The sequence below is a fragment of the Pungitius pungitius genome, chromosome 16, assembly GCF_949316345.1.
Source record: "Pungitius pungitius chromosome 16, fPunPun2.1, whole genome shotgun sequence".
NCBI classification, from domain to species: Eukaryota; Metazoa; Chordata; class Actinopteri; order Perciformes; family Gasterosteidae; genus Pungitius; species Pungitius pungitius.
The window spans coordinates 10,549,163-10,575,240 of NC_084915.1; the positions used below are offsets into that span (position 1 = coordinate 10,549,163).

Genomic DNA, 26,078 nt, shown 5'->3' on the forward strand with positions numbered 1-26,078 from the left:
GATCTGCAGTCAAACGGATTGACAGTTTGAAGCAGTGCACTTTTGTTCCAAACCACACGTTCAACGCTTTCAATGAGTGAGCAGGTGTGGCTTCAATTATCCGAGGTCACTTTGACAGGACGCACGGTGGCCTGAAAAACAATGTGGCAGTTGCTGGATTTGTGGCTGTGAAGGCCACGTTACTCAGTGTAGCCTGGAAGCAGAAAGGAAGCGAGCGGGATGTCCATGTGAGCGGAGATGGAACGGACATGCCGCATGCCGATGAGAGAAAATAAATCCACACTGTCACTGGCTGGACTACAGATGAAATTCAGGAATACCAAATCTTTTCACTGTGCCTGACGGATCTTCTGTTTGCCTGCTGCTTTGCATACTTCTGTTGCCTCGGGCACACGCACACACACACACACACACACCGCAGATCAAAGAGAAAGCTAATGTGCGATGTCGCAACAAGATTTTATACAAGATTGTTCGTGGCTTATCATTCGGACTCCTTGATAAAACGCTGTCTTATGATCCAAAAGAGCCAGAAACGCATTCAGAGCAGGTCGATAGTGACCTAATAGATTCACAATGTGATCGACACGGTGGAAGTAGGTGAATAATAGAGCAGACATTTGATCCGAAAGTTTAAATAAAAAATGTTCAACTTATGTTGTGTTAGTGAAACATTTTAGGGATTCTAGCAACGGATGTTCCCATATAATGGAGGCAACGATAAGCACAAGGCTCTCAAAGTTAATTAGGTTCATTGTTAATAATTTGATGCCGAATTTAGAATCTCCCCTTCTACGGCTCTGAAGAGCTCCAAAACTCCTGGAGGTACACTTACCCCAGATTGGGAATAGTGGTGCTATAAAACAATACTCTCTTTAGTGTAGAAAACCCTCAAAAGATCCAGAGGCTTCATTGTAGACTCTCACACACATGTTGTGTTTCCAAAGCGGTGATTCATGCTGCTTACTACCGAGTTGAAGAATTTTCCAATTTCCTGACTTAACTTCTCCCAACATGTCAAAAGTTCCCCTTTTAAATGGAGCTTCTGCTTCACTTTTGTTCCATTCCCAGAGGGCATAGGTAGAAGAAGAACAAACAATGGCCTAGTAGCAACATGTTTGTTTATGCCAGGATGTTGTGAAAACTGCTTTCTGTGGGATGGATGCATAAAAAGAGAAGATTACTCCTTTATTATAATCATCCATTCACTTCCCCCAAAAAAACAATAATATTTCATTGCATTACATGTCATTTAGCTGACTTACAATAAGTGCATTTCCACATAGAGATACAAACTCAGAAGAACCAGTAACAAGAAAGTACAATTTTCATCAAATAAGCAGTTTCAAAACATGTTATAGAAACGTGCCATTATAAGTACAATTTAAGTGCTACGATTTGTTAGTGCTACGGTTTCATTTCATTTCAAAATGAATGAGTCCGGGATTTGTCTGAGTGACAGAAATGTGACAGGAGCGAGTAAAGCCGGAGTAAGGAGAGGGCGAGCTGTAATAGAGACGGAGAAGAGAATTGTTAAGAAAGGGATTTCATAGAATTATTATTGTTCACAACATGCACTGCTGCATAATGCAAGAGTCAACGCTTTGATGCCTCCAACTGCCGTGCCTTCACTTCCGGCAGTGAAGATGCTGTCTTTCAGCTTAAAACAGTATGCAAATGTTCTTCTGGGAATGGAGTGCTTATTTTCCCAAAGAAAAGTCAGACTTATTCTGGTTGAAGCCTGCCTTCATTTTGCCTGAAAGCTGTCTTGATACCTTAACTTTACTCTAATACAATAACCTATTTGCATTGTGGTCATTTCAATATTCATAGCCTCACTCTTATTCTCCTGTTTCCATAATGATCACTGTTACAGAAGAATATTCCAATATTCATGCCATGGCATTTGCCTGCAGCACTTCAGTTCTACTTTAAGTCCTGTATGTATAATAAGTTGTTCTGAAATGTTGGGCCTATTGGGACAGTTTGCACATAGTTGTATTTGTGTGCATTGTTATTTTAGTGTGAATGTTGTTTATGGAAATGCTCCACTGCTTTTGTGTGACCCACAGGAGTCTGCATATGAAGTACATCTACGCTTGTTCCTCTTGTACATTTTAATGTTGCACAGTCAGAATCCGCAGAATTTCAGAGATGATCATTGATGATTATTATTTAAGTGTGATGAGCATGGATGAGTCACATCACTGCTGGTTCACATCCATCACTGTTCTACAGCTTCTGCAGCTCAGCCGTGGCAATGGTTCCTAAACTAAGATTACAAAATGTATCCTTCAGACCCATTTTACTTTGTATTTTTGGAGCCATGAAGAATTGTGATTCACAAGAAATTACAAAATACATTTTGTAGAATATATTTCAAACCTCCTTTTCGCTTCATGTTGCTTCGCTGCCAACTCAAAATAATAAAAAAATAAGTACATATTCAATGGATTTAAGATGTTTTAAAGACATCCATGTTCCCCAGAGGTTGATAGTACTGTAGAGCTAAATATGTATTTAGGACCAAATACCTGCAAACTAATGATATTACCATCAACGTATGTCGTGTAAATTCAATGAATTTTCTTGCACATTGTTAACATTATACCTGATAAACAACCTGTCAGAGCGTGATGCTGAATAAGTCCGATGTGACTGTTGTTTGTCCCGCTTCCAACGCAATGACCCGGAAATATTAAGTGGCAACAGCTGCTGTAACATACAAGAAACAATCATTCCACTAACCAAGCTACTTCAGGAAGAATCACAGAAAAGCACAACTTGAAATCTTGTGTTAACCAGCCATATAGAATTTAAATTAAACTTAACCTCAAAAAGTAATCCACCAAGGCCGATGAAAAGAGATTGTACTTATTTAACAAATATACTGAAACTGCCCCAGATGCGATACTGCAACCCATTTGCATAAAAACACTTCATCCTGGCTTCTTGTTTGTAACACAAACATCTCTAGGAGTTTATGCTCCGACATATGGCACACGGCCACGCTTCCCCCGACCTGAACATCTTTACTGTGGAGCGGAGCTGAGGCTCGAGCCGCGTTATTATAAAACACATGTTTCTCAAATCCCCCCAGCGATGCAACATTATCATGTTCTCTTTCCACGTCACTGAGTGGAGGCTGAAACTTTGGATTACGCTCGTTCTGTGTGAGCATTTTACAGCTCAGTGCCTCGTTGGTAATGACTTAAAGCGTTTTTTCAGGGCCATATGCCACCAACTCGTGCACACTCACACTGCGAGGTTGTGTTTGTGTGACTCCATCTCGTTAGGTCTGACGCTACGAAGCTGACCTACCACGTTAAATATATACGTCCTGCTCCCTCTCTCTCTCCCTCTCTCTCCTCCTCGCTACATGACCATCCAATAACCAATGACACGCTTCATTAGGTGACCCTTTGAGCATGTGAAGAAACATCTCCTGCTTCTCCGGGCCCTGTTTGGTTTGACCTCTGCTTTGTCCAACATCGACCATTGATTCAAGCTCATGAGCTCAGAATGATAGACAGATTTTCACATTTTACACTTTCAAAGAGGACTCTAATAGTAGGTGTTGACGTAAAATGATGACTTCATACAGTGTACAAAACGTCTTGTATTGTATAATAGCAGTTCATCTCACTCCACTGATACCCAGATGCATCAACTATTATATCCTGGCAGATTTGATCATGTTCCCGTGTGACTCACCTGATGCAGCTAGCTTTGGATGCCATTTGCGACTTCATTCTAAGTTCTATGTGAGAAAAGTACGATGTCTTCTGGAGTTGTTCTGTATGATGGCTTCATCAACTACTACATTTCTATCTGTGCCTGTAAAAATCGGCCGTCTGAAGATTCCTCTCAGCGAGTTCTGCGTATTAATCTTGCTGTAACTCCATCTGCACCTCGTTGAAGGTAGAAAAACATCCCCTTCTAAATCCTATTTTTTTTTTCTATCCTCGATAACCTCTGACCTTGTCTAAGCCAGAGAAAAGCCCTCTGGGAAATTAAACACTAAGCCGGTTATTTGATGCCTTTTTACAGATCCCTGCACACTTACTTTCAGACACCCTCACACGCACATCTTAACACATGGATACAAGCAGCAACCCCTGCAACTGTATAGCTGTAAGACGAACCACTTGACATGAAGATGTGACCCTGAAGTAACACGTGGACTGCGGTCAATTCAAAGTATTGATGTTGCTCTTTAGCTGATTACTGTGATAACGTAAGGCTTGTGTGAAGAAGACTTTTTTTTTCGTGGGGAAAACACACAAATTCATCCCTGAGGGAGCAGGTATTCTGAGAGGGAATAGATAGTGTGTCACATTGTGCTATAATGCAACTCAGCCCACTGACCCTTCCGTTAATGCCTGGCGCTCCCTCCAGCCCCTCACAGTCACAACATCCAACACCTCCACAGCAGCAGAGTCTGCTCAAATGGACAATGAAGTGCAGAAATTAAGCTCCGCTTATGCAGATTGTGATAAAAATAACTGCAAGTTAAATTAAATCAAATTAAACCTAAATGCCGCCATAATCTGTCCTTTTCAGAGTGTTTGGTCTGCATTGCTGTGTTATTCTGCGGCCTGTGAACTAGTACTCGTTCATGCAACACTACAGTACTGTCAGACAAGAATCAACATCTCCTTACTACACTCCGACTGCTGCTACTAGAAACAATAAGTGAAAACCGACTATCAATCATGTTTGTTGTTCTACAATAATTGAATAGGAGCCTGACTGTTGCAAATATCAAGCCAGTTATGAAACGTCTCCTACAAGCACTACATCCCAAAGCTGGATTTCTTTTAAACACTACACTACAAAGTATTAATTGTTCATGAATCAAAGTGCTTCCCTTCACCACAACCTTGTATTCTATTTTAATTCTACGTATTCCTCATGTCTCCTTTGTTTATTACGCACTATGCTGTGGAAACACAAGTCTCTCACCTGCAGTGCTGTCACACCTGTCAGGTGTGACAGCACTGCATGTGAGAGACAGCTGTATGAGATGTGCCACTTATTCATAGTCACATACAAAGACTGAATTAGTTTATATTTTGGGTTTACATATCAGAGTTGACAAGCTTGGTTTGGAACCAATTATTTATCATGGTGAAACTTAAATTATTTGAATAAGATATCCAAACAATCAAAGTCCTGAAATCTAGTCTCTGATTAAGCTCAGCATCACTGGAAGGCAAATAAAAAGACCACAGACGCTCTAGATGTTCTTGTCTCCAGCTGTGGGAGACGCACGCACACACCTACTCACACACAGAGCTTATGGTGGTGTCGTACTTAAGAAGAAAAAAGACGCAGTACGAGTCCTGTTAGCCTTGAAATGACTCATCTGTGGGATCACTTTGACTGGGATGTGGACATTGACGCCGAGGTCGGCTTTGATCCTTACCATTTTATAACCGTAGCCATCAAACTGAACAACGGCGTATTAATGACTCTCCTCCCTGGGCGAGGGCTGCGTCCATCAGTCGTCTACACTCAAGGTAACAACGTTGTCGACCGCAGCCTAAAACATTCATCAGCATCAGTTCATGTGACGGCGTCAGTTGAGCCGCGTGTTGCTCCTCTTTTGGCAGACGCTCTCTTCCTCTCATCACCTCTAGCCTCTGCACCAAGCCAACACATCTGTTGTACTCCTATATTCCATTTAGCCGTTTCAGTTTCAGGCTCCTGGTGTCATGAATGCTGAATAGAATGGATTAGTAACACGGGCGCTTTTCCTACTTGACAAGTCAAAAAGTCTTCTGCGGCGCAGACCCCATCCAACTGTAATACAATATGTTGCCAAAGAGAAGACTCACAGTGAAGAGAGTGTAGGGCGTCACTCGGTAATAATGCTGGTGTCAGTCAGGCGATCTGTTGCAACAATGACACACCAGCTAGTTGGTGTAGCATGACGGATATAGATTTTATTTACGCACACTTTTTAATCATTGAGTTTATAGGCATCAAGAGACTGTGCAACTCTTGTAAGAATAAAGTGAAATAGGTTCCAAACTAATTATTTCAAGAGTGAAATTACAGTCACTTTTTTATGTCTCCTGTGTGTCAGATTTTCCATTAAAAAACACACACACACTTTACCACAGTTTATGCCACGTGTGTCTGTGTGCATATCCGCCTTCCATTTGTGAGACCAACTGTGCTTTTTCTATCTTCTCAGCCTCGTCCCGTCCTGCCCTCCCCGCTGCAGCAGCGTGTCAAATAGATAATCAATAGCCTCCCGTGGCTTTGTTCCCCTGTACGCTAGATAACGGTTCGAGTTGACAATGTGCTGAACACACCTCATTAACCACTGCTTGCAGCAGCTTAGCATTCTCAGTGCAGCCCCGGCCCCTCGTCACAGTACGACGAGCGCGATGACACACATATTTCAGCCCTGTTGCCACCTAATGCGTGCCGATTCTCATCGAACCTGGACTCACTCCGAAACATTTTACATTTAGATTTACTGGTCTTTTTGAGCAAACATACGCAAAAAAATGAAAGCACACATATGGCTTCCTGTTTGTGTTGTTTTCATCAAGGAGGGTCATTTTAAATCCAGCAAGGGCATTTAATTAACACATACTGTATCTAAATACACACACACACACACACACGCCCAAACAAGACCTTTGGAGTACAAATGGAAGCTATGCAGTGAAATAGAAGAGAATGGATGGTTGTGTGACTCGTGAAGAAGGATGGAGAAGCTCAGAGATAATCCAGAGACTGTTGTCAGCAGTCCTGCCTCAGTGCACGTGTGTGTGCATGTGTCTGTGTGTGTGTGTGTGTGTGTGACAGAACTACATGTGGTGTGTTTTAAAGTCACCCATGTGTGGAGACAAACGTCACCTGAACAGTGCCTGCTCTTCTGCAACGTTGACATTCTCTCAACAAATCAATACCTTCATTTACAAAGGGAACAAGTAATGTCTCATGTTCTTTGCCCAGAATGTGGATTAGAAATATTTGCAGATCTCTGCAGTGCTAATGGATTAGTCACATATTCTAATGACTCATCTCAAACTCCTGGTTTATATATGTTCAATGCAACCCACATGGACATTGGCCAATTTTAAGACAGCGTCAGCAACGACTAACGGACAACAATAATAATTATCGAGACAAAATGTGCTACTTTATTTATATGATAATGCTTCAATGAAAAGTAAAACATCTCCATCCCTCTTGCCTCCTTGCGTCGACTCTCTGCAAATGTTTTTCTTTTTCCTTTTTTTTTTACATCCTACGTATATTCTACCTCTTTATTCATTGGACAGGGTGCATCACTGGAAATTTTGATTGGTTCAGAGCTTCAGCGAGCATTGTCGCGCCGTCTGCGTCATACAGAGACAAGGCTGCAGTCTCTCTATTTCAGACACTCATGTACACGCACAAAAGTGTGCACCTGAGAGCGCATGCATGTACTCACACAGGCTAATTTTTCTCCTCTCTGCACCCAAACACTCCAACGTTATGCGAATGATTCTACGTAATTGAAACAGTGTCATATCTGCACTCTATTCCTGAAAGTAATTATGTGAAGCAGAAATGGAGATTGCGCGTTTCAAGTCCATTAAGTCATCATGCTAGCCATCGTTCATTCCATTCCATTTCCTACAAGTCGTGAAATTTGAAACTTAAGACATTATTTTGTCACTCAGATCATTTCACAATAATATTATCATTCATTTGGTGGAATTGTAATCGCTAGAGGGAAAAACAGACCAAATGGAGCTATGAAATTACATTTTCATGGAATAATCTGATGATTTAACCCTCCCCCCCCCAAAAAAAAACACCTGTCAAAGCAAAGACAATTTGTTGTCCATTACTAAACATGTCAGCATTCCTATTGAGCGCAGTATAAAAGGGGTCATTTCAGTCACAGCAGTCTTTGTAATGTGCAAAACTAAATGGCTGCAGCTTCTGGATTCATTTAAAACACAGACATGAGATGGAGTCTGTATCGATCTTCTCATCTAAATCTCAGAAGACATCAAATAAGCATACTGCCAAAAATGTCAAGCTCAAACCTATACTAAATCTAAGAACAAAAAGGGATCTATAACATAAACACTGGGCTGAGAAGGAGGAGTCAAACAGAAGGCGAACCCTAAACAAGGTGCAGAGGAAACGTGGCAACGCTACGGTGATCGATACGTACGCTGGTTCCTTGGCTTGGGACAAGACCAACTGGGACAGGACAAAGGCAGACTCAGACCATATATACACACACACACACACACACAGGGTGGGGGCACAGTCAGGGGCAGGGCAGACAATCGGATCGACACACAGGGGCAAGTGCCTGAAACAAGAGGAAGGTTAATTTTCAAAATAAAACAGGAACTCACAAGACAGACACGAGACAACCTGACTAACACGTTTTTCTTGACATGACACTATAATGCATTCCATCCATCAAATAGGTAAAACAAAACCTTCCCTGGCCCTTTGTTTTTATTTTTTTCTTGGAACCAACATTTACATTCTGAATAATAAAATCCCAGCTACATTCTTTGTGCTTTTGGAGATCGGTTTTACTAAAGCTGTCAAATCCAACCTAGAACATTGTGAAATATGGAAGAGAGAAAGAAATATTGAGTACATGTATCCAGTGGCTCTCTGCAAATATTTGCCTGCATATGTAAAATTCTTCCCATTTACTATTTTGCAAAATGGCACTTTTAAAAAAGACTCCTTGGCAAGCTAATTTTCCGAAACATAATACAACTTTGTCCTTGATATGTCAAAAGCAGGGATGCTAGAGGCGTGTTCCAAATTGCAGCTCTGTGATTTAGTGATTTTAGGCATAAAGAGTATAAATAGGAGCTCAGTAACTTTGACGGAAAAATAAATGAAAGGTAAAATGACAAATCATTTTTACCTCCAACGAATTTACTTTTTGTAATAACAATCTATCACTTGAGTCCTGTGAGGCAAAACTGAGAATACCACGCGCTAAACTTAATAAAATAAAAGAACGTTGGGAAAGTATGCAGGAGGTGATTGAGAGAGTGAGAAGAAGAAGATGGACAGATGGGGAAAAAGACGATAACTGTTATTTGGATTCTAACGGCAGACGTGCAGGAAGAAAGAGGTGGCCAGAAGGGAGAGTAAGAGTGCAAGGCTACGTCAGGAGATGATAAATATTTAATAGTGAAGACATGGGAAAAAAAAGAAAAGAAAAAAAGCCAGAGGGAGAATGAGAGAGGGAGATAAAAAAAGGAAGGACTTCCACATCTAAAGATGTTAGTAGGTTCATACTCTGGTTATAGCAACACTGGACCTTCATAACACGTCTCCCGTGTGAGTGACATTTTCTCGTCAGTTGTTACTCACATGACTCACATCCTGTATTCAAATAAGTGTATTTCAGTATATGTCGGCTCTTTACCCAAACCCGAGGAGTTTTGTTGCCCAAACACAACCTCCTCCAAACTTTTTTTGTAAAGTCGCTGGTTACGTAACATTGCAAAGCGCGCAAGACTGAGGGTGAATAGGTACGAAGAGCGTCGTAGTTTAAGTTATTTAACACTCTGGTGTTAGAGTGTTGTGATTGCAGAGTTGGGTCCATAATTGTCCTTTCATCACTACCAAAGAGTATTTTCTCATCCTGCAGCCATTGTTAGTATACAATTCAGTGGCCATGAGGTTTCATTTTGTAACCTGATGTAGTTTGAAACTAGCTAGAAGCTAAGACGATATTAAAGGAGCGTGAATTCCTTCATACCTCCTGCATGCCTTGTTTTCCATCACAACGACACTCCCTCCTTGCTCATACCGTCACGACTATTTCCTGCCTCCCCTCAGCCATCCTCTCTATCGCTCACTTCCTTTGACTCCACGCTTATTTTTCTCCTCCTCGCTGTCTTTCAAAAATAGTTTTCTCTTATCAGCCCTGCTCGGTCTTGCAGGTTTATTTTGGTGCTGTGCCTGTTAGTGGCGTGCGCCGGTTGTCGCCCTCATCCACCAAGCTGGCCTTAATCATTTCTTTCCTGGTAATCTTCATCTGGGCCATTTCTCTCCCGATCATCTTTTCCCGCCTTGCCGGTCGGTCGGTCGGTCGGTTCAGTCCAGGCCCGCTCGCGTGCCGACTTCTTCTTGTTTATCTTCTCTTTCTATCCTCGTCTTCACCCTCCTCTCCCGGTCATTTGGTGGCTATATTTTTAGCAGAGGCAGCGTACGTTTTGGCATTAGCCTTCGTGCCAGAGTGTGAGGACTCAGCCTGAGAGGTTGCGTGGGGGTTACTGCCATTGTGGAACCATAATTACCTCAGCTGTCAGTCAAACAGCAGTGTGTCTACACACACACACACACACACATACATACACACATACACTTTGTGAAGTCAGTGGGACTGTAATTATAAGGTTTGGATCTTTTACTTTATGTCGGAAAATACGACTGCTTCTGTCCAACATCCTGCTGTGTCCCAGTTCTGGTTCCAACAAAAGCTGACTTACAGTGCAAGTAACTCAAGGAAGAAGTGATTCGATGCGTAACGTGTGAAAGTGTCCCTTGTTTATGTATTTAGAAGAAAGAAGAAGAAAGTATTTATATTTTCTCTGCATTGAACCCATCCCACACGGTGGGAGCAGTTCAGGGTTGGGTGTCCTGCTCGGGGACACCTGTACACGGGACATGGTTCGAACCATCAAGCCTCTCTACTCCATGCGCCACCGCCACCACATTTTGCCTCTACATGCCCCTGCTTAATTTTTAGGTTTCACCGGTCATGTCTGCTGACTTGTGCATGGGCCTTGTGGGTCACCAAAGGTAGGGCCGCACGGTATGGCCATAAATCCATTTCACGGTATTAAGAAACATTCTGACGGTATCCCGGTATATCGCAGTATTGCTTTTTCAAGTAAACACAAATTAATTCATTGACCCCGAAAACGTAGCCTACCCGAAGCTAATTATGGGGTCTAGTTAAGATTTTTAAAGAACATTTTCCTATAAGGCTATGGTGGGCGGACCACAGTGTAAAACAAAATATCTGTAGGCCAGGGATTTGGTAATAACCCTAATGATGTGCAGGATTTTGCACGGAGACATCTTTGGGGTATGGCAACAGTAAATGGAATAAATCTACAATTAAAAGAAAAACACTACACTCCCATTTCAAAACAGATTATGAAAATACCCTGTCAGTCACCCAAAGAAAGATTGCAGGCAAAGTATAAACTGCAAAAATATCATCCTCATGTGGTTTGAAATGAAATAACACCATTCACTTGAACAAACCAACAGCCAATTATTATTTCATCCGGCAGTCTACAAAAATTAAAAGAGCCTAAAATTGTTGTTTACATTTCACTGACGGCTGCATGTGCTTTCACTGGAATGCATCAGCAGAAACAAAGTCAAATTCATCTCAAATCAGGCTTGGACCGGCTTGAAGGAGGCCAGTAGGTGATGGGCATTGAAAGCAGCGCAGACAACGTCGACATTGTTCGGGACGTGTTCAGCTCGCTTACGTAGTGCCGCTTGTTTGCCGAGTGTGGATTCAGGGAGAGCGGTGTTGAATATTTCAGGTGGTGTTCTCACAGGCAGGTTTGCAGTACTCAGAGAGAGACAGAGAGGATCTATTGATGTGGTTAACAGCCGAGAGATGGAAGAGGATAGATCAAACCAAAGCTGCAATACCGACAAGGAAATACATGTTTATTATCTTTTTGCCGTTTAGAGCATCATTTGAAGTGAAGCTGTTCATTTGGCATGCCAGCTGACCCCCACAACACTGCTGAACCAAAAGGGGGAATCGAGTGGATGTGGGGAAAATAAATCCCCTCAGCTGCTGTTGGCTTTAAACTCTCCTTTCACAGGGTGTCATTATTGTGTTTTCTTTCGCCGTCCAACGTCCACGGAACTGGCCTCTGTCGGAATATGTATGTTTGTACAACATCAAAATCCAATAACAACCAAGAAATCCGATCCATGAAGAAAGAGCCTTTCTCCTCGCCGCCGGCCTCTTTGCTGCATCCGTCTCAAATACCCGCACACAGAGCGGCCCGGAGGTCGAAGACGTCTCCCCGGCTATTATTTCCGCCATAGTAGGCGCCACGCTCTGTTTGGATGGGTACAATAAACTGATCAGAGGACCGCTGCAGGAGGTCTGTGCGACGCGGCGAGTGGAGCGGTAGGGAAAGCTGCTGAGGAGCTTATGGACAACCACCACAGCTGCTACAGACAAAACAACACGCTGCCGAGCATGTAAAAATCCCGTGGTGTTTGCTTTCTCCTGACAGGTGCAAATGTTTATGACAGTCAAGGAGCAAAGAAATAAACAAGCGGCAGGATAATAGGATGTGTGTGAAACCATTCGCTCCGTTATGTTCTCCGTCTTTTCCTAGAGGCATTGGAGTCGTTTTATCATTATAAAGAACGGAGGCAGGCATAAGTTATGTTGCGCAACTGGGTTAATGATTCGCTGCGTATTCCTAATGCATCATTTATCCATTTTCTGGCTTGTTATTGGCTTTGCACCGCTTAAAGTGCGAAAAAAACAAGTGCCAAATGTTGCACCCTAGAGTGTCTCTCACCCTTTTGGCCGATTCCTCTTTTACATTCTTGGAAATCGTCGAGTGTTCGGTTTTCCAGACATTTTTTGTCCTCCCTCCCTCACCGCCGTCCTCCGTCCTCCCTCTCTCCCTGTTTTACATCCCCCCCGTCCTCTAATCGGACTTCTCAGAGAAGAGGCGAGAAGAGAGAGAGAGACTGCTCGAGGAGATTTAAGGCGGCCCATAAAGTAAAGCGGCTCTCTTCCAAAAGGCAGCTAAGAGGCTCAGGGGAGGATGGCAGTCGCTGTCTTCTGCCAGAACATGTGCCTCAGAGCAGTGACATGGTGTCATAGTGAGAGGAGCAGAGAAGCAGGGAGAGACAGAAAGAGACACAGAAAGACACAGAGGGAGAGAAAGAACTTTGTCAACCTGTCATACATTATAGATTGCCTATTATTCATTCAGGCCAAACTCAACTTTTTTTTATGCTCCTCCCCTGCTATCCTCTTTGCTCCCTTACTCAATCTTTCTGTTCCTGTGCATGTGTCTCCAGGCAGAAAACCTGCCGTGCAGTATTTTAGGAGCAGCTCATCTGCGTACAGTGAAGCGGGGCGCTGTGCACACGTCCACAACATGTAGAGTAGGATCTCAGAGAAGAGAAAACTCACGCAACGGAAGGACATAAACCCACTGATTGTGGTGTATGAATAAAAACTTATTACAGGAATGTTTAAATTTGTATTGTTATTTGATCCACTGGAATTTGAAATTGTTCCAATAGGTCCCGTTGAGATTTTGTAGCCGCTTTTCATGTTTTTCTGACAATGGATGTCACGCACAGTAGAGATCTCTTGTTTGATGTTTTAAGCATTATTTCGTGCCAAAATGTCCCCCAAAAGTCAGTGTGAGTCAACATGCAGTATTCTTTGGAGGCCATGGGTGTTTTTTTTTCATGGAAATCACAGGATGCCAAATATGTTATTCATGTTAATACCCCGCGGAGCTGCTCAGTAAACAGTTAGCTGCTGTCTGCTTGCAATAAAACAGCTTGAGAAGGTCAGAAGAGAATTTAATCATTCGCTTTGGAAACTTGAATAGCTGATGGGGAGGGAGATATAAGTGCAACTGTTGTCTTGGGGAGCGAGAACATACAATACCCACCTCCAGCAATTTCACATAAACGCCTCTACAATCTAACTCAAAGCTCTGACTTATTACCTTTATGGATTTAGAAACCCACAAAGAATAACAGAGGGAAGACATATGCAGTGTGAGTTAAATGGAAGGAAGAATGCATTGGTTTAAAATAACACTTCATGTCCTCACCTAAACTACTGGATATTCTAATGCATTAGAACATTTTAAGGGCTCCTACCTCGTTGGATGTGTTTGTTCTGAACAGCTGGTAGAAGCAAAAATGACAGAAAATCAGCGTTTAAAGCGTCCTTTATTTTGGTTGGAGAGATGTAAACTTACCAAATGTACCGTTTTCCGCCGTTATTTGGAAAAAGACAAATGTTCCTAAAAGGTGTTTCCATGAATAAGAATATTCCGCTAATATTCCTGTTTTGCCATGCATCCCATCCATATTAACATAAAACGCATCCTCATCACTGAGATTAGTGAATCCCACGCCGGGTTACTTTTCCCAAACATCTCGATTATTACTCATCTTCAAAACTCTGCATGTAAAAAAGTGAAGCATAAGTTGTCATACCGCTAAATATTGTGTTGCTGGTCCAAGTTTGTTTGTTTTTCTATGCGCTTTCTGAGCGCTCCAGGGTAATAATACAATGAGTACATTTCAGTTAAACTGTTTGTAATACTGTTAATGTTGGTCTAGTACTATACAGCCTATTTATTCTACACGGATCATCAGGGACATGTGGCTTTAACATCAGTCTTATAGCATTTTTATTGTTTCAGCCATCATGTGCAGACTCATTTTACAAGATTATTTTTTTTTTTTTTAAAGAATCAGCAGAAAACATTGGAACATCAGCTGAAAACGTCTTTAGGACAACCCACCCACAGCTTTACAATACGCATTAGCAGTTAATTAGCAGCTAAGCTAAATACAGATTTTATAATTCTCTGCTGTCGACAACACATGTGAAGCTTATTAAGTTAACTGAGATATAAGGTGGTGTCTTCCACTGAGTGAGAAAAGAAGGCATGCCAGTGTATTGCATGTGCATATTTGTGTGTGTGTGTGTGTGTGCACTTGTTTCTGAGGTTTGTCTCATCCTCCCAGCTGAGAAGCATTGCTGTTAATTACTTAGTTGTTGATCGTTGCGAGAGCGATCCCAAAGCCTTATGGGAAGGAGTGTAAATACCAGCTGAACGCAGCAGGATGTTTGTGTGAATGTGTATGCTACATTACAGAGTGTGTGTTAGTGTGTGTGTGTACGTGCCTTAGTGTGTCTGAAATGTTAATGTGCGTTTTGCAAAGTCAGGGTGTAATCGCTGTGTATGTTTTGTGAGGGCCAACCGGAGAGAGGCAGATAATAATAATAATGCGCTGCACTACAGGTAAGACATCTCAGTGCAGGGAACACATTGAGCGGCAAAATCTATCGAGTTAAAAAAGTGGACAAAATGGCTTCAAAATCCAATTTCCCAAAACTGCTTTACATTCAGTAGGGAATACTTGTTCCTGAATGTAAGTTGGTATTTTTTTCTACCCGTCCCTCAGCGCATGCGTTACACTTTTCTGAGAAAAGCAGAGGTCAAAAGGAATATTGAATTAAATATGAATATGGCGACTGTGGGTTTGTGTGTGTATTTCTGTACATGAATGTATTCATGTCTCATCCAAGGTCTGCATGTTTCTGTATGCATGCAGCATATGTCTGTGATACTGTAAGGTTATGCATGTTAATAAATGTATTTCTCAGAATGTTGGGATGTGTGTGTGAGTGTGTGTTTCCCTATTCTCAGCTCTGCAAATGCTCATGTATGGTTTTCCAAACGTTTGTTTTTTTGATCTACTTCACTTCAAAGGGGCACATGGAGAGCTATGGGCTCTAATTGAAGGAGAGACATACAAAAAGAGAGATAAAGACACAGAGAGAGAAATGGAGAATATGAGGTTGTGTGTGTGTGTGTGTAAAGGTTGTTACCTCGGTGCAGAGATACTGTACCATCATGCAAAACCCTGCAGCATAGAAACATCTTTGTGTGTGCATGTGTCTCCAGGGCTGCCATGAGCTGGCAGTAGAAAGTAGTATTTGTAAGATGCATAAAAACACAAACACACAGACTTATATTACTGATACTTAACTTATATCTCTCACACTCACACACACACATTTCTCAATTAGAACTGATTTGTTTGACATTTCCAGGTAGCCACCAATGTTCATCCATAGACATTTCAGATACAGGTGCCAATACAATTTCTAAGTCGCAACATCAAAACTAATAAAATGGTTTTATCAGTTTATGTTTCGATTTCATCCACACAGCAGCTAATGAATATTCTGATGATTGTTTTCCATTTCATTGTTTTTTTTAATGAAAGAAATTAGTTAAACGTTCCATTATATTTCTCAGTTATTATGACAAGTATCATGATTCTTCTGAGCTCATTTGCAAACATTTCACGTACTCCGATATGACCGTTTGTGCATATTTAAAACGATCAATCGCCTCAACTTGACAAAGACAACAAACAAATCTTCACATTTACCAGCTTATATTGTTTGGCGTGAAATGATTAAAATAGTAAATTGATCATCAAAACAGTTGCTTATGAATGACAGTTTGAATATTAAAAGTTTGGGCACTTCATATTAGCAGTAAAATTAACCATCCGTTGCCTCAAACTTTTTCTGTGATCATTCATTTTAAACGTCAATCTATGCCATTACATTGCACAGCTGTTGTTTTTCAATTCAGTCATAAAATCAAGATTCCATTGACAGTACAACCAGCAGCACTGTGCATGATGGCTGCCCGGTCGGTTTGCAAACCAAACAGATTCAGCAGTGAAAAAAAAACACCCTAAAAACACAGAGGGTGCGTTTGAATTCACTGGCTCTGTACGAATATCACAGGGACCAGAAAACTACCGCAAACATATTTTTTTAATCAATTCTTTAAAAATGTTCCCTCACACACACACCAGAGAAAGTGTCAGAGAAAGCGTCAAAATGAAGCATCTAAATTCAAAGCCACAATGCCTGGGTGAATCCTTTACAAAGACACATTTGGGAGGGAGATGAGGAAGAGGAACAGAAAGGAGGGGAAACAGAAGGAGGAGAGGGGTCAAAGGAAGGTGATACAAAGCAGCTGAGAAATTGAGGATTATGTAGCCAAGGTGACGGTGGATTGAGTGGAGCGACATCGTGAGTCGGGAAGGGAGGATGGAGTCTGAGATTCAGAATTCATTTCCAAGCTGGTGTGTGCATTTGTGTGTGAGGTTTTGTGTGTGTGTGCGTGCGTGCGTCGGGTGGCCCTTTTTCGTTGCAACACCCCGAGTGAAAACGCGCACGCCCCTGAGCATATAAATGTGGGCGTGGCGGCTGATTTGTTCGCAGGTGTCGCAGGTCCTTGGTGCGTGTCTGTGTGGACGGGTGAACGCGTGCTTTTGTGTGTTTCTCAACAAAGCCCACATGTGTGTTTGCGGGCGGGTTTGTATGCAAAGTTTGTGGCTTGAGGAAGAAAATCAAAACCATTTATGGCGTTGTGATGAGTGCCGTTGCCCCTGTGCGGAAAAAGATCAGGGAGGCGCTGCACCGACTCTCTGTGTTACTCGCCTGAGGTGAGGGAGAGAGAGGACTGGGTCTAGAATACAATGTTTCAGTTGATTTCAACATCACCAAAAAGCCTTTTGTCGAAGAAACCTTGTGTCTGTGTGTGTGTGTCTGTGTGTGCGTGAAAAGAGATGGAATTACTTTTGGAATCAGAATAAAAAAAGAGGTTCAAGGGAAACTTGAGTTTAGCCTCTGTAGACCGAAAATGAGTCATGGACTAGACCCCAAATCAGACTAAATATTTACATATTTCATATTACATAATATATTTCTCAGTCACCCGCTGTGAGTATCTCTCCTTGCAGATTGCTTAATTTTATTTGCCACGGCTTTGATGTTTCCTTTTCAGACACCTCTGACATCCCCACAATCAAATTGTGTTTCATGATGTTCAAAGCACTGAAAAATGTCTAATAGAAACCTCAACGGTGACACGTCTTCTTAGAAACAGTGTCCCAGTAACCCTGGATAATCCGCAGACCCCTCCGTGAACTGCTTTTAATCACAAACAAGTATGCAAGTATGTCTCAATGAACCGAGGGCTGCTGCAATCACAGCGTAGGAAGAAGAACCAGGAGTGGAGGTAGCACCCAAACGTAGACACAAGGCAGCTGCAGCTAGACAAGGGGGGAATGGAAACAGAAAGCAGAGGTGAAGGAACGCAGTCCAGCAGGGAAGAAAGTGAAGAGAAGCCGAGCCCATTGGGTTTAAGATTTCTTGAATGAGATGCCGCGCCACCTCATTACATGTGGACGACCGCTCTCGAGGCCCCCGATGAAGCCACGGAAAACTTTCAGTTCCCACTTTGGACAAACAATATGAAAGCTAAAAACAACCTTTCCAACTTCTTGTACATTTCTGACACGTTTCTTTTCCAACATTCCATGTGTTTCACTCGCTATTTTAGGATGGAAAACGTTTAAAATGCAATCTCCTGGATGATAATCTGAGGAATTACAGTTAAGATCGGTCTCAAATCTGTCGCTCTCTCCGAACTGTCCAGGTAAACCTATATTTGTCCCTTGTATATAAACTTGTGTCACTTTCTTATTTGAATCTCTCTCATACTGCACTTCAGGAATTATTTTTAGAAATACCAATGCATTTGACTCTTTTTATCCGTCTTCTACAAAATGACAAGGCAAAATTTGAGCAGGCGATGAGGTTGGACGGCTTCTGTGAAGCTTTAGAGACATTATGAGATTTGTGAGTCATCGCCGGAATCCATTGGCACCCCTTTGAATTCAGGCGGCACACCTGCTCGCCTCCGAGGAGGAGGAGCCAACTCTCCAAGGCGGATTAGCGGAGTATCTCTCTTAAAATAGACAACAGGACCTCCGGAATGGCCCATGATCAAAATCAAAAAGGTAATTGAGGAAACGAGGAACCGTAGCATATGAAAGTAGAAAGCAGAAGAAGAGCGAGGTGCTTCCAGATGATTCCAACCTTCACAGCGGCCAAACACTTTTTGACTGATGGCCTTCAGGTTCTTCTCCCTTCGTCCATCTCTCTCCAGCTGACGGAGCAAAGCTGCAACGCCTCCTCTTCGCTGGCCAAACACCCTTCCTCTCTCCCCTTTCTACTCCCCCTTCTCACATCTCCTGACTGATGTCTTCTCTCGGCTATTCTCCGCCGCGCCGCCGGTGACGCCGAAGCTCTCTGCCGCACCGATGTCATGCTGATGGTTGCCGTGAGAACGCCTAAAATGGCTGTCACTTCCAAACTATTAGAAAAGTCTCTGGGCCGACACTGGAGTTTACGTAGACAGGCTTGATCAGGCAATTTCACGCGCGCCCCGTGTACTGTGTGCGTGGCTGTGCTCTCGAGTCATTAATCATTCCGTTGCACTGCGTTTCACATTTTGTCAGCCACCAGATAACTCACTTAGGAACGAAACTGATCGCATGAGGCGCTGACGGTTCCATGGTGCTAAAAATCATTCTCCGTGGGGAGCCTGTTTAATGAGAGACCCCTGCAAGCCCCCCCCGGTGCTTGTTTTTGTTGCCCATCAGTCTGAAGCATGGCACCACGCCCGCCTGTGATTGGCTCAGACGGAAGGCGAGCGCTCACTGTCAGCGTGTTATCGGATGAAGCGGCCCGGTGTCAGATGATCCCTCGGACATGTCACTTCGATGGAGTCGCTCACTTCACTTGTCGTTCTGGCTATTTGCTTTGTAACCTTTCGTTCTCTTTTTATTTTGCGTGTAATCCACGAGCAAGACGAGAAAAGTGCCTCAAAAACAAGCAGCGGGGGAAACGGGGTGCCACGGCGCCGACAGCCATCGCCACGAAAGATTTATGCAATAATAAGTCCTGATGTACTTTTAGCTCTCTTCGTAATGGAGACAGATGGGAAACTAAACAAATAACAGTGGGGGGGGGGGGGGGGGGAGCGGAGGAGGGTGACAAAGGGTGATTCATACCTGCAGTATGGAGGCCAGAGCGGCGAGCGGCGTAGACACGAGAAGAGCATGAGCGATGTTCCCTGTGCTGCGGGGAATTGGACAAACAGCCACTAAGGGAGAGAATGGCGCTGCATTTTCCCGCCTTCTTCTCGCCGGCGTGTTGGACAGCCTCATATCTCCCTGCTCTCCACCGAGGATACCTGCCAGAGAGCATCGCACATTCAGTCACGCCAAGACACAGGAGGGCCGACCGCCACCTCAACCACAACTGCTGTAGACACACACACACACACACACACACAGATCTATGAAAAACCTGTGATCAAGCTCCATTGGGGCCCGCACATCTGTGTGTGAGTGTGTGTCTGGGTGTCACTTAGCATCTGTATTTCGGCCTGCAAGCTGATGTGTTGTTGGTGTTAAAAGTATTATTTATGTTCCCTCGCATCCAAATATTTGTCCTTCTTGCTTTGAGAGGCCTCACAGTTTATAATTTTTAAAAAAAAGCTTGTCTCTTGGTAGCGCTAATATGCAGCTAATGATCTGATTGGAAACGTGGATTTGGGGTTTCTTCTTTTTCTTCTTTTATTTTGTTAACGGTCAAGTGGTCCCCAAGTTGTGTGCACATTGTGTTCCAGTCTCACTTCGCCCAAGTCTCGCTTCCCGTGACCTTGCATGTCCCAACGCGGCAGTGTTTGATGCCCGAGGAGTCGGCGGCACGCCTCCTCATCAGTGTCTCACCTTGGCCCCTTGTTCGCCGCCGACACCTCGTCGGCCTGTGTTATCGCGGACGAGACCGAGGGCCGACGTCTTTCCTCCACTAACAGGCAGCGGTCAAGTAGGGAAAACTGTGAGCTGCATCTTCCGATTATGCATATGGGAGGGAGTTTTTCGGAATAAAATAAGAGCTTGATTAGTGCTGAGATAAGCTTACCCTTTAAATGACCCAATTACTGCACGCAAAGAGGGGAGAGGTTATTTTTGCTCTCTCTCCCTCTCTCTCTCTAACCACACACACACACACCACGATCAGCGTGAGTGTTTTAATGGGCATATAAGGTGTGTGCTGAGAAGATGCCACTACGCCAGGGGGGGGGGGGGGGGGGGGGGCGCAGTCCGGCGCGTATTGTAAAATGCTTTGGAATTAAATTTTAAAGCAGGCCTTCGTGGATTTATTAAACAGGGAGAGGCCGGCGACTGTGAAGCGCCTGGGTGCGTAGGTTATTATTCTTATTTGAAGATCAACTGATGTGTATTCAATGATGAGCACTGGGTTGGCATTTCATTTGAGACTGTACCATCAAGAATGGAGAGATCTAAAAAGTAGTCAGCGGTTTGTTTAAGAAAGAAGATTTACTACCTCAACACGAGCAGCCAGACATGGGTCACAACTGGGATGTAGCTCGGGTTTGTTTCAAGAAATCTATTGGCTCTCAAACTCTGCCGGGGGGGCTCGGGCTTGGTAGAATTTCTTTGTTTGGGGTCACAAAACTGCAAATTAAAATAAAAGACTTTCAAGACAAGGAAATAGTCATTTCAAGGCCACGTAGGATCAGTGGTGCAGAAGCGGAAATATTGACCTGGTTTGTGTCTAATATCAAGATGGATGTAATGGCCATTTACTATATTACATGAGGGGAGGATTATATAGTGCAGATATTTCAGCTGTGTCTTTGAATTTAAATCTCTCATTAACTCTGCCAGAGATTTATCACCATCTGAATGAGCGACACTAAATGATCTTCGGGATTATGCTAATCTAAATCAACCACCAACAAGAGAAGAGCAGCATCTCCACTGGATGTGTGAGCTACTGCACCCTGCCTCGTTCTCTGCCTCCTCGTTTGGATACATTTCACTCTTATTTCTCTCCTTTCTACCGCTTTTTTGTCTCTCGCCTTTAAAATCAAACTCATTTTTCTTCAGGTGAAACCCCGCGACTGCTGCTTAATTATGATTGATTATCCGTGTCTCTGTGCGGGTGGATGCACCTGCGGCCTGCGTGCACGTGTATGTGTGTACTTCCAGCGGACACGTGTGAATCAGTGTGACAACACATTTTTGTTTTTTCTCGCTCTGGAAGTTGAGTGTGTGCGTGTGTGTGTGTGTGTGTTAATCAATTTGCAAGTGTTTGTCTGACTCACCTCACAGAAGCTCACAGAAAGCTGCGTTCTGTGCAGAGCAGACAGACATTCAGACACCTACACGTATACTGGTCTAGGTCCCTGTCACCCCCATCTTGCTTCAGTCTCCCTTTCTGCTCTCTTTCCCTCCCACACCGCCATGCTGTGCCTCTCTTCTCTTGCCTCGGCTTTCATGTGTAAGAGCTCCTCATTCTCTTTGAGTTTGATATTGAATCCCCCCCCCTTCCCCCCACACTCCTCCCTATGTGGCTCCCCTCCTCTCCTTTCCTTTTCCCTCCCTCCCTGACACGAAACTCTGTTGCTGTTTCACTTATGCGAACTGGATTGAGTGGCAGGTGTCTTTCCTCCAGAAGCCAGGTTGTAGTTGGGAGGCAGTTGCGATGATGACTTGACAAGCATGTGGATGTGCTTCCTATTTTTTTCTTTGTGTGTGTGTGTGTGTGTGTACGCATTTTACCTGGTAGGGAGTGAGATGGCTCTCGTAATTGAACCCCGGCTGTGCTTGATGAAGCTTTCAGCGGATATCTAGTCTGCGAGGCTAAAGTGAGAATTTGGAAAAACAACCCGAGGGGAACAGAGGCACAGGCAAAGAGAGCAAAGAGGGACAATGAGAGAGTTGTGGTTAAAAAGGCACCGCTTGCTGAAATGGACAATTACCGGGGTAAGGTGAAAGCCATGTGTTTATGCCAACCGAAAAGACAAAAGGACATCGTCACCAGTGTGGTTATGATCCAAGCAAGCTGGCATTTTAACAATAAAGCATATTAGACTTTGTGGTTTAGTAGACAGGGCTCTATCGCTAACCACTAACCACTCGCCATATGCTGTTGTGTTATTTTGCCCTCGGGCCGTTTTTACGGATTGGGTTACACCGCTACAGTTCCAGCACACGTAATCTTTACCTTAAAGAAAACAGAGTGCATTGACTTAATTTGAGGTTAACAATTTGCTATTAACATGACGATACGTTCAGTTTGCTGTCAGGTCAAGGCCTGCACAAAGAATCTCCTGGAATTAATCAAAACTCACTACTAACATTGTTATATCACTCAGTGTAGGATCTCACTAATGCAAAGGTCTAAACTAGCTTTCCCAGGAGGGTCTTTTAAAAGTATTTTTGGGGCTTTTTAAGCTTTTACTATTGACGGTTGAGCGCCTCGTAGCAGCAAATAAAGGCCCATGGTTTACGAATAAGATGATCAATAATAATAATATGTGTAGATGTAATGCTCAGGTGTCCACACATAGGGACTTTACTGTAATCCTCAGGTAATATTGTTACAGTATTTTGTGGATACAAGATAAGCAGTAAAGAAAGCATTTTCTTGCCTTGCTGCCTTTTTCTACATTCATATCATATGCCCCAGAATTTTATTGTGTTGTTGTAAAGCAGCTGGAAATAAAGTAATCAAATTGATTAATTGGCAAATGATTTAGCTGAAGCAAACAAACTGTGCTCCACCCACTTGTTCAGCAAAACACCTTGTTGATTAAATCACAAAAATGATTTAAATCTAAAAGGTACAATACCAGTCCAAAGTTTGGAGACATTTGGTCTTTCTTTTCAAAGAAAAAGTGAGTAAGTACAAAACATTAAACCCTTTCACCAGAGAATCACTTGTATGGAAACTCCAGCATTAACGTTCCTATGTAACAGCACTAAGAGAATATGGCTCATGAGGAAATACGAGTGGAACATATTTTGATGTACCTTCACTCTCCGTACTGGGACGCTCTGCTTAATGCCAGCTTATACATCCGCTAATTGCTGAATTTCAATAATCAGCCATGTATTAATGCTGCAGACTGTACTACTGCTGTGGAGCTTAACTGCTGCAAACCTATAGTAACAATTCCAAGGATTTAAAAACATGGATTTTAGCTTTCTGCTTGCTGAGAGCAAAAGAAAACGTGTGCATCATCCAAACGCTTATACTCGAAAGCTTGAACCGCTAAGCTGTTTATTTAAAGGTACTCAATAGTATCAAAAGCAGACCCAACACTATTTAAGAGTCTATTTAAGACAATGTCCTCTCAAATGATTAAATGACTGGATGCTGGTGGGAGATTCGCTTCCCAGAGTCTCAGAGCCGTACGGCATCACAGTCTGCAGATATAATCACATCTCTTAATCTATACATTTTAAAACACCCACAAGCAGCAAGCGGAGTTGCACACATTTCGCTCAGATGTACAACTACGCTACATTGCACAATGAAAAAAAAAGGATTATTCAGAGGATATAATTGGAATGAATAAAAGAGGCATGCGGAAGATGAGGGAAGTCAGATATAACGCGATGATGTTAAAAAAAAAAAAAAAAAGACTTCAGGGGTAAACAGAAGGCAACAACGAAGCAAAAGCAATTGGAAATGCAAACTAACACCAGAAGCACTATCACAAGTATGTGTCGACTATATTTATACTGTTGACAATTTGAATGGAAAAAATAAATAATGGGAGCAGTGGGAATACCATGTTGGGGAGTTTGAACAAAAACTCTCCACTGAGAATTGACACTTTTTATTGAAACCCTTTGTTGTCCCATGTAGAGCGTACCTTTCCAAAGACATATACACATACAAAAAGAGCTTAATATCATGACCATGTCAATTTACACAAAAAGAAACATAAATCAGAAATACATACAGACAGGCAAATACAGTCCAAGATGCTCTGTAACAAAATGGACAATTCATCAAGTAGTAAATAGAAGCTTCGTACCGAATTTACAGATAAGCAGGAAGGGCTGAGTGGCAAATGAAGATAAAGCTGTGCAGGAAGCAGGAAGCGAAGGGCCACACAGATGAACAAATAAAGTGCAGTTGAGTAGAGAAGAGGAGGAGAAAATAGAGAGATAAAATAACTTTGATTACCCTCAGGAGCTGAATACACGCTTGTGTATTTTAGTGAAAATGTTCTAGCATAACATACTGAAAGAAGGCTACCAGAAGTAGCTCATTATCGGCCATTGCGGGAATATATAAAGTATATTGTAATATTGGTACACAAATGTTTTCATCACTTTAATGTTGCAGCTTGTAATGGTACGAGTTCATTTAGACCCTAACCCCTGACTTAGACTAACAGATGCCTTTGTGGTTTTGGGCTATTAGTTTAATGTGTAACATTGCCATTAATGTGCATTTTTTTGCTAGGAGATATGTGTTTGTTTAGTTATTCAGTTTAAACACTAAGTATATTAAAATATTTATAATACTGACTATTGAAATTTTATATTATATTATGTTGAGAATTTATGGTATATTTTGTATGTGGCTAATATTGTTGTTTGCACTATAGCCTTTCTATTTATACATGTCTATAACCTGCTATTTGTGGACTAATCAGCTGTTTGTGGAAAATCAGTTGAAAAAAAACGCAACAAGTCATATCAACGTGTCCCGTTCGGTGGGGAGACTCTTAAAGAACGAACAGTAATAATATATTATAATGGTTGTTTAGTGTTACGTATTGTCATCCTCTGCTCTTTTCACCCACTATGTAGGGTATGATGACTATCAGGATGCTGCTCCCTTGCTCATGCTCTGGGACCATGAATATGGACTGGTTGTTGAGATATTTACGTCCAGTGGTGGTGAAAACCTACTTTTTAAAATTTGGCAGGGGTATCTCCCTTAAACCGCCTTTAGTCATAAACGTCAACTCAAACCGCTTTAAAGAGGACTGCACTGTAGTGATTTATTGGTGTCACCACAAGACAGGCTGAAAACCATGGGGACAGATTTTTTTTTTTTTATTTATGAAAAGATCAGCCTTGTCAAATAAAACAAACAGTTCCCTCACAATATGTTCCAGATAAATGTCAAGTAAGAGAAAGAATAACAGAAACCTACAAACCCGCGTGGCCTTGTACACTGCTATACAAATACTCAATACAACTCTGTCCACTACTGACATTTCAGAACATGTTGTCCTTCACAGAGCAGTAGCGTTCCAGACAAACTGACATCTGTCAATCACATCTGTCCATAAACACTCAGCTGGACACATGTCAGCACACGATGTTCATATCGCATTGGAAATCCCCGGATCAGCACGTTTCCGTCCTCATCCCTTTTCGCGCTTCTCTTGCTTTTTTTTTTTTTTTTTTTACCTCTGTGGCCACAATAATACATCAAACACTGGAGATGAAGCAAGATAAAAAAAATAATAATAAGTTAGTTTGTTAGTGAGATGAGTCTCCAAACAAAAAGCAATATCTACTTAACAGGCATG

General features: G+C 42.5%; 1 protein-coding gene across 1 annotated transcript in view; it reads left to right on the forward strand.

The window, feature by feature from the left end:
* Window positions 1–26,078, forward strand: part of LOC119215519 (reticulon-4 receptor-like 1) — a 60,101-nt gene that overhangs the window by 29,034 nt on the left and 4,989 nt on the right. The window lies entirely within an intron of this gene.